At 46.5% G+C, this 10000-nt stretch overlaps 1 protein-coding gene across 4 annotated transcripts in view; it reads left to right on the top strand.

The window, feature by feature from the left end:
- LOC110487846 (CYFIP-related Rac1 interactor A) overlaps positions 1 to 10000 on the top strand; it is a 77878-nt gene that overhangs the window by 22917 nt on the left and 44961 nt on the right. For all 4 annotated transcript variants that reach the window (XM_036970662.1, XM_036970663.1, XM_036970660.1 and 1 more), the window contains exon 2: positions 6704 to 6795. The gene's annotated coding sequence lies outside the window, so the exon portion shown is untranslated. The remainder of the gene's footprint in view (positions 1 to 6703; positions 6796 to 10000) is intronic.

Genomic DNA, 10000 nt, shown 5'->3' with positions numbered 1-10000 from the left:
GGGCCTACAGCAGCACCTAGATCTTATGCACAGATTCTGTCAGACCTGGGCCCTGACAGTAAATCTCAATAAGACCAAAATAATGGTGTTCCAAAAAAGGTCCAGTCACCAGGACCACAAATACAAATTCCATCTAGACACTGTTGCCCTAGAGCACACAAAAAACTATACATACCTTGGCCTAAACATCAGCGCCACAGGTAACTTCCACAAAGCTGTGAACGATCTGAGAGACAAGGCAAGAAGGGCATTCTATACCATCAAAAGAAACATACATTTCAACATACCAATTAGGATTTGGCTAAAAATACTTGAATCAGTCATAGAGCCCATTGCCCTTTATGGTTGTGAGGTCTGGGGTCCGCTCACCAACCAAGACTTCACAAAATGGGACAAACACCAAATTGAGACTCTGCACGCAGAATTCTGCAAAAATATCCTCCGTGTACAACGTAGAACACCAAATAATGCATGCAGAGCAGAATTAGGCCGATACCCACTAATTATCAAAATCCAGAAAAGAGCCGTTAAATTCTACAACCACCTAAAAGGAAGTGATTCACAAACCTTCCATAACAAAGCCATCACCTACAGAGAGATGAACCTGGAGAAGAGTCCCCTAAGCAAGCTGGTCCTGGGGCTCTGTTCACAAACACAAACACACCCTACAGAGCCCCAGGACAACAGCACAATTAGACCCAACCAAATCATGAGAAAACAAAAAGATAATTACTTGACACATTGGAAAGAATTAACAAAAAAACAGAGCAAACTAGAATGCTATTTGGCCCTAAACAGAGAGTACACAGCGGCAGAATACCTGACCACTGTGACTGACCCAAAATTAAGGAAAGCTTTGACTATGTACAGACTCAGTGAGCATAGCCTTGCTATTGAGAAAGGCCGCCGTAGGCAGACATGGCTCTCAAGAGAAGACAGGCTATGTGCTCACTGCCCACAAAATGAGGTGGAAACTGAGCTGCACTTCTTAACCTCCTGCCCAATGTATGACCATATTAGAGAGACATATTTCCCTCAGATTACACAGATCCACAAAGAATTCGAAAACAAATCCAAATTTGATAAACTCCCATATCTACTGGGTGAAATTCCACAGTGTGACATCACAGCAGCAAGATATGTGACCTGTTGCCACGAGAAAAGGGCAACCAGTGAAGAACACACACCATTGTAAATACAACCCATATTTATGCTTATTTATTTTATCTTGTGTCCTTTAACCATTTGTACATTGTTAAAACACTGTATATATATATATAATATGACATCTGTAATGTCTTTACTGTTTTGAAACCTCTGTATGTGTAATGTTTACTGTTCATTTTTGTTGTTTTTCACTTTATATATTCACTTTGTATGTTGTCTACCTCACTTGCTTTGGCAATGTTAACACATGTTTCCCATGCCAATAAAGCCCTTGAATTGAATTGAATTGAATTGAGAGAGAGAGACAGAGAGAGACAGAGAGAGACAGCGAGAGAGAGACAGAGAGAGACAGAGAGAGACAGCGAGAGAGAGACAGAGAGAGACAGAGAGAGACAGAGAGAGACAGCGAGAGAGAGACAGAGAGAGACAGAGAGAGAGAAAGCGGCAGAGAGCTTTGTTGGACCAATATTTACATCACTGCATTGTAACAAACGAAACAGTTTGAAGTGTCATTCAAATCCTGTTCATGAACTTCTAAATGGTGTATAGCAGAATGATTGAAGTCTAGCCTAGCCAGCTCTGACAGCAGTCAATCACTACCAGCACATCTCAGCATTCACAGGAGGTGAAGAACTTGGATGTGTGTGCGTGCGTGCGTGCGTGCGTGCGTGTGTGTGGGGAACATCTGCATACAGTAGAAATGTTGTTGTTTCTACCTCTAATCATGACGACAAAAGCAACAGGTCTGATCCTAGTTAACTGTAACTCTGACAGAATCCTGTATATGTAGGCTCCCGAGTGGCACTGCATCTCAGTGTAAGAGGTGTCACTACAGTCCCTGGTTCCGAATCAAGGCTGTATCACAACCGGCCGTGATTGGTCCTATTGAGCGGGCGCAGAATTGGCCCAGCGTCATCTAGGTTTGGGCAGAGGGTAGGCCGTCATTGTAAATAAGAATCTGTTTTTGAAATTACTTGCCTAATTAAATAAAGGTTAAATAAATAAAAGTATATATATATATATACATATATAGCCCACCTATATATATATATATATATATATATATATATACAGGTGGGCTATTTTAAAGAATCTCTGTTCTCTACATAGTACACTACCCTATTGGTCCTGGTCGAAAGTAGTGCACTATAAACAGACAGAACCCCATTGGTCCTGGACAAAAGTAGTGCACTTTATATGGAGAATAGGGTGCCATTTGGGAGGAAGTCTACAGCTGTGTTCAATGTAAACTGTGAGTTGTTTTCAGACTGATGTTGATAAATGGCGTCGACTGAAGACGTGATTATTTAACAAGGTGATTAGGCCGTTAGAAGGACAGCGTCCTGAACGACAGCGTCCTGGGGTTTGGTGTAAGAGCTGTTATTGAGGAGTATGAGCCATGGACTGTTGCAGACAGCTCGTTGTTTTGATGAAGAGGGAGAATCTCTTCATCTTTCTTCCTTCCGAGCGGATGTTTTCAAGGCGTTTGTTTTAAAAGAGGCAAAATTCGAAAAACATTATTATTTTTTATTTTTTTTCACACAGATATCAAGTGATGCCGTGTTCCTCTCCATCCCCACGGTTTTGTCTTGGGGTGGATAGTGAAGTTCAGTGACACAGTGTTGCAGCTATAGAGAGTGTGTCCCTCTATTCTCAATGTCTTACCACATTTTTATTGGTGTGGAACTGAGTCATTTTGAATTTATGGGCACCAGTTTCCCAGTTTTATAGTGCACTACTTTTGACCAAAGCCCCTTTGAACTGATTTCAGTTTAGTTCTAGGAGTTATATGCCTGTACCTTACTTCAAGATCTGGCCCCCTGAGAGTACTCTGTCTCCATGACCTCACAGACCTCTGACCTTGACCGTGTGCTGCAGAAGGGAATTGATATCAGATCGATCCAAGGGTCAGCAGAGATCCATCAAACAAACCTATTTGGGCGGTGCAGAAACACAACCTCATCGATCGTTGGTGCACGCAGTGTGTTGTGGTGTGTTGTGTTGTGATGTGATGTGATGTGATGTGTTGTGATGTGATGTGTTGTGATGTGATGTGTTGTGTTGTGGTGTGTTGTGATGTGTTGTGGAGTGGTGTGTTGTGGTGTGTGTGAATTGATCATTGTTTTATGTGTTTGTGTCTGTGTGTGTGTCTGTGTGTGTGTGTGTGTGTGTGTGTGTGTGTGTGTGTGTGTGTGTGTGTGTGTGTGTGTGTGTGTGTGTGTGTGTGTGTGTGTGTGTGTGTGTGTGTGTGTGTGTATGTGTGTGTGTGTGTGTGTGTGTGTGTGTGTGTGTGTGTGTGTGTGTGTGTGTGTGTGTGTGTGTGTGTGTGTGTGTGTGTGTGTTTGTGTGTGTGCGGCGTGTTGTGTGTCCAATTCATTATTCAACACAAGGCTGTTTGCAGGGGGTAGATTAGAGAGAGAGAGAGCGAGAGAGCGAGAGAGAGAGAGAGAGACAGAGGGAGAGACAGAGAGAGAGAGAGACAGAGAGAGAGAGAGAGAGAGAGAGAGACAGAGAGAGAGAGAGAGAGAGAGACAGAGAGAGAGAGAGAGAGAGAGAGACAGAGGGAGAGACAGAGAGAGAGAGACAGAGAGAGATACAGAGAGAGAGAGAGAGAGACAGAGAGAGAGACAGAGAGAGAGAGAGAGAGAGAGAGAGACAGAGGGAGAGACAGAGAGAGAGAGAGACAGAGAGAGAGACAGAGAGAGAGAGAGAGAGAGAGACAGAGAGAGAGAGAGACAGAGAGAGAGACAGAGAGAGACAGAGGGGTCACAACTCCTGCAGCTCTGTCGCACGCTGTGTATGTACATAATCAATTGTAGGCTTCGAGGGGACTCCTATGGTAGGTACACCTATAGCTCATCTCTTGGCAGTATTACTGTGGACTACTTTATCACTGACCTCAACCCAGAGTCTCTCAGAGCGTTCACAGTCTGTCTACTGACAGCCCTATCAGAACAACAATGACAAATGGTTTGAGAAAGAAATTGAGAAACCTGTCCAACCAAAACATAGAGACCCAGAAAACCTGAGTCTATGGCTTCACGATGATGAAACTGAGCTGCACTTCCTAACTTCCTGTCCAATGTAGGACCATATTAGAGACACATACTTCCCTCAGATTACACAGATCCACAAAGGATTCCAAAACAAACCCAATTTTGATAAACTCCCATATCTACTGGGTGAAATACCACAGTGTGACATCACAGCAGCAAGATTTGTGACCTGTTGCCACGAGAAAAGGGCAACCAGTGAAGAACAAACACCATTGTAAATACAACCCAAATTTATTTTCCCTTGTGTACTTTAACCATTTGTACATCGTTACAACACTCATATATACATGATATGACATTTGTAATGTCTTTATTGTTTCGAAACTTCTGTGTGTGTAATGTTTACTGTTCATTTTTATTGTTAATTTCACTTTTGTATATGATCTACTTCACTTGCTTTTGGCAATGTTAAAACATGTCTCCCATGCCAATAAAGCCCCTTGGATTGAATTGAATTGAGAGAGAGATGGTGAGAGACAGAAGGAGAGAAAAAAGTGGTAGGGATGTATGAGTTTGAGACTCAGAAGGGAAGTGTGTGTTTGTAAAATGTACAGTCTACAATGTCACAGGCATTCACACACACACTGAGGGCCACCAGCTGGTGACTGATATCCCAGGTTGCACAGCTCTCTCTCTCTCTCTCTCTGTGAAGGTTAACAATGGTGCTGTACTGTGAAAACATTTTATCCTAAAAACACACACCTTTCACCCTTTTCTCTCTCTCTTTCTATCTCTCTCTCTCTCTCTTTCTCTCTCTCTCCCCATCTATCTTTTCTCTCTATCTTCATCTCCTTCTCTCTCTCTCTCCCCCCATCTATCTTTTCTCTCTCTCTCTCTCTCCCCATCTATCTTTTCTCTCTATCTTCATCTCCTTCTCTGTCTCTTTCTCTCTCTATCTTCATCTCCTTCTCTCTCTTTCCACATCTATATTTTCTCTCTATCTTCATCTGTCTCTTTCTCTCCTTGTCCCCTTTGTTCCTCTTTTTAAATTAAATGTGTTCTCTCTGTCTGTCCATCTGGGAGAGAGTGAGTGAAAGGAGGTTAGTGTTGTCGCTAGGCTAATCGATAGCTCAGAACGTTCTCTGCCTCGTCGTTGCCATGCTTGTTTCCTTGGCAACAGTTTTTCAAAGCCATTCTCTCTCTCTCTCTCTCTCCATGTTTCTTTATTTTTCTATTTCTCTCTTTTTCCATGTATCTCCCTCTTTGGTATGATGCAACACCACCGTAGGTAGTGTGAATAGTTACACAAGACACGAGGTTAGAGCGTTTTGGTGTGAGGTTGTGACCTATAACCCCTGAGCTGAGACAGATACGAACAGTTCCTGTTTACTAGAGTGTGAAAATAATCGGAATTACTACAGACACACCAGGGCCGGATTCCAAACTGAGGATATGTGTCATTCCCTCTGTCCTTGGTGATTCCTCCTTCCCTTGAAATTAATCATCCCTGTAATGTAACCCAGGGGAAGGTAATGAGTGAATGGATTTTAGTGGAGCGGCATTGGGGCTGTGTGAATCTGTATCTATTTCTATCAGAAATATATGTACTATTGCAGTCATGACTGCAAACTAAATGCTATGCTACTTCTTCCTGTGTTGTTAATGATGCTGCTTCCCGGTCCATGTATTAACAGACATGGCAAACAGAGTTCAACCTTAAACAGGTTCCCTTTCACACCTTCCTCGAATCAGGTTAACCTGCATAATGATAACAGTCCTTCCCTCTCCCTCTCTCCTCCCTCTCCCTCTTTCCTCTCCCTCTCCCTCTCTCCTCCCTCTCCCTCTTTCCTCCCTCTCCCTCTCCCTCTCTCCTCCCTCTCCCTCTTTCCTCTCCCTCTCTCCTCGCTTCCCTCTCCCTCTCCCTCTCTCCTCCCTCTCCCTCTTTCCTCCCTCTCCCTCTCTCCTCCCTCTCCCTCTCTCCTCTCCCTCGCTCCTCGCTTCCCTCTCCCTCTCTCCTCCCTCTCCCTCTTTCCTCCCTCTCCCTCTCTCCTCCCTCTCCCTCTCTCCTCTCCCTCTCTCCTCGCTTCCCTCTCCCTCTCCCTCTCTCCTCCCTCTCCTCGCTTCCCTCTCCCTCTCTCCTCCCTCTCCCTCTTTCCTCTCCATCTCCCTCTCACAATCCCTCTCCCTCTCTACTCCCTCTCCCTCTTTCCTCCCTCTCCCTCTCCCACTCTCCATCTCTCCTCCCTCTCCCTCTCTCCCTCCCTCTCTCACCTTCAATCCCTCTTTCTCCCTCCCTCTCCCCCTCTCTCTCCCTCCCTACCTCCCAATCCCTCTCTCTTCCCTCCCTTTCTCTCTCCCGCTCCCTCCTCTTTCTCTCCCCACCTCTTTCTCCCTCCCTCTCACTCTCTCTTTCTCCCTTCCTCTCCCCACTCTCCCTCCCTCTCTCCACTCTCCCTCCCTCTCTATCTCCCCCTCTCTCTCACTCTCCCTCCATCCCTCTTTCTGCCTCTTGCTCTTCCTCCCTGCCTCTCTCTCTCTAGGTGGTGGAAGTTGACACTGTAGTGTGGCTGTTGAGCTGAGAGGCCCTGGTTGATGCTGTGAAAGAGCTCTGTAAAGACAAGCACAAGCAAAGGTAAGAACAAGGGGGGGGGGCAACTACAGCTGAGACCAAGATACCATGGAGACGTAGCATATGGGCAGAAAGTGGTAGAGAGTGAGAGATGTGAGATGGAGGAGAAAAAGACAGGAAGATGAATGAGGTAGAAGTGAGGAACAGAGATGGGGAGAGGGGGAAGCGAGAGAGAGAGAGATAGGGATAGAGGGGAAGAGAGAGGGGGAAGATAGATAGGGATAGAGGGGGAGAGAGAGGGGGAAGCGAGAGAGAGAGATAGGGGGGAAGAGAGAGAGGGGGAAGCGAGAGGATGAAGGGGGAGAGAGATGGGGGAGGGGGGAGAGATGGGTGGGAGAGGGGGGGGGGGGGGAGAGAAAAGGGTGAACCCGAGAGTTCAGTGGCAGCTTCCTGTACTGTATAGTAGCTGCTGAATGGGATAGAATCCCAGACCACTTCCCACTGTAAATCACAGCCCACCTCCTCCCACTATGGATCACAGCCCACTGCCTCCCACTGTGAATCACAGCCCACCTCCTCCCACTGTGAATCACAGCCCACCTCCTCCCACTATGAATCACAGCCCACCTCCTCCCACTATGAATCACAGCCCACCTCCTCCCACTGTAAATCACAGCCCACCTCCTCCCACTATGAATCACAGCCCACCTCCTCCCACTATGAATCACAGCCCACCTCCTCCCACTATGAATCACAGCCCACCTCCTCCCACTATGAATCACAGCCCACCTCCTCCCACTATGAATCACAGCCCACCTCCTCCCACTATGAATCACAGCCCACCTCCTCCCACTGTGAATCACAGCACACTGCCTCCCACTGTGAATCACAGCCCACCTCCTCCCACTATGAATCACAGCCCACCTCCTCCCACTATGAATCACAGCCCACCTCCTCCCACTGTGAATCACAGCCCACCTCCTCCAAGTGCAGTGGACTCTACTGCCTACAAAATAGCAGGCGACTCAGATGCTGGCCTACTAGGCAGAGTTGCAAAGAAAAAGCCATATCTCAGACTGGCCAATAAAAACAGAGGAACTCTGCCTAGAAGGCCAGCACCCCGGAGTCGCCTCTTCACTGTTGACGTTGAGACCGGTGTTTTGCGGGTACTATTTAATGAAGCTGTCAGTTGAGGACTTGTGAGGCGTCTGTTTCTCAAACTAGACTCTCTAATGTATTTGTCCTCTTGCTCAGTTGTGCACCGGGGCCTCCCACTCCTCTTTCTATTCTGGTTAGAGACAGTTTGCGCTAATCTGTGAAGGGAGTAGTACACAGCGTTGTACGAGATCTTCAGTTTCTTGGCAATTTCTCGCATGGAATAGCCTTCATTTCTCAGAACAAGAATAGACTGACGAGTTTCAGAAGAAAGTTATTTGTTTCTGGCCATTTTGAGCCTGTAATCGAACCCACAAATGCTGATGCTCCAGATACTCAACTAGTTAGATAATCAAGGAGATAGACTGGAGGGAGGAGTTAGACTGGAAGGAGGAGTTAGACTGGAGAGGGAGGAGTTAGACTGGAGAGGGAGGAGTTAGACTGGAGAGGGAGGAGTTAGACTGGAGAGGGAGGAGTTAGACTGGAGGGAGGAGTTAGACTGGAAGGAGGAGTTAGACTGGAGAAGGGAGGAGTTAGACTGGAGAAGGGAGGAGTTAGACTGGAGAAGGGAGGAGTTAGACTGGAGGAGGGAGGAGTTAGACTGGAGGGAGGAGTTAGACTGGAGGGAGGAGTTAGACTGGAGAGGGAGAAGTTAGACTGGAGGGGGAGGAGTTAGACTGGAGGGAGGGGTTAGACTGGAGAGGGAGGAGTTAGACTGGAGAGGGAGGAGTTAGACTGGAGGGAGGAGTTAGACTGGAGAGGGAGGAGTTAGACTGGAGGGTCAGTTGTGTAAAAGAAGCGCACGTTGCTCTAGTTTTACATTGGCTGACTGAATCTCAGAGGGAAGGTGTGTGTGTGTGTGTGTGCGTGTGCGTGTGTGTGTGTGTGTGTGCGTGCGTGTGCGTGTGTGTGACAACACATTTGAGGAAGTGAATGTGTAGAAGAGTGTTGTGTTGTACTGCATCATCCAGATGAACGTCATTTGTCTCCGCTGTTCTCAGAAGACGACACATACCAGCATTCCGCAATGCCCCTGTTCCCTATATACTGCACTACTTTAGACCAGAGCCCTATTCCCGATATAGTGCACTACTTTAGACCAGAGCCCTATTCCCTATATACTGCACTACTTTAGACAAGAGCCATATTCCCTATATACTGCACTACTTTAGACCAGAGCCCTATTCCCTATATAGTGTACTACTTTAGACCAGAGCCCTATTCCCTATATAGTGCACTACTTTAGACCAGAGCCCTATTCCCTATATAGTACACTACTTTAGACCAGAGCCCTATTCCCTATATAGTGCACTACTTTAGACCAGAGCCCTATTCCCTATATAGTGCACTACTTTAGACCAGAGCCCTATTCCCTATATAGTGCACTACTTTAGACCAGAGCCCTATTCCCTATATAGTGCACTACTTTAGACCAGAGCCCTATTCCCTATATAGTGCACTACTTTAGACCAGAGCCCTATTCCCTATATAGTGTACTAGTTTAGACCAGGGCTCTGGTGAAAAGCAGTGCCCTATATACAGGGAATAGGGTGCTATTTGTGACGCATCCCCAAAGAGACATTTCTGTTGCAGTGGAAAAGAGAAGTGAGGAGAATGTGTTAGAGCCGCCAGGAGAACTTTAGAGGAACCCATTGTAGTTTGACTTAGAAACAGGGAGAGAGAGAGAGAGAGAGAGAGAGAGAGAGAGAGAGAGAGTAGGAGAGAGAGAGAGAGAGAGAGAGAGAGAGAGAGAGAGAGAGAGAGAGAGACAGAGAGACAGAGAGACAGAGTAGGAGAGAGAGAGAGAGAGAGAGTAGGAGAGAGAGAGAGAGTAGGAGAGAGAGAGATTAGGAGAGAGAGAGAGAGAGAGAGAATGAGAGAGAGAGAGAGAGAGAGAGAGAGAGAGAGAGAGAGAGAGAATAGGAGAGCGATAGAGAGAGAGAGAGCGAGAGAGAGAGAGAGAGTAGGAGAGAGTAGGAGAGAGAGAGAGAGAGAGAGAGAGAGAGAATGAGAGAGAGAGAGAGAGAGACAGAGAGACAGAGAGACAGAGTAGGAGAGAGAGAGAGAGAGAGTAGGAGAGAGAGAGAGAGAGACAGAGAGAGAGAGACAGAGA

The sequence above is a fragment of the Oncorhynchus mykiss genome, chromosome 32 (assembly GCF_013265735.2).
Source record: "Oncorhynchus mykiss isolate Arlee chromosome 32, USDA_OmykA_1.1, whole genome shotgun sequence".
Taxonomy (NCBI): domain Eukaryota; kingdom Metazoa; phylum Chordata; class Actinopteri; order Salmoniformes; family Salmonidae; genus Oncorhynchus; species Oncorhynchus mykiss.
This window is presented reverse-complemented; position numbering and strand designations above follow the sequence as displayed.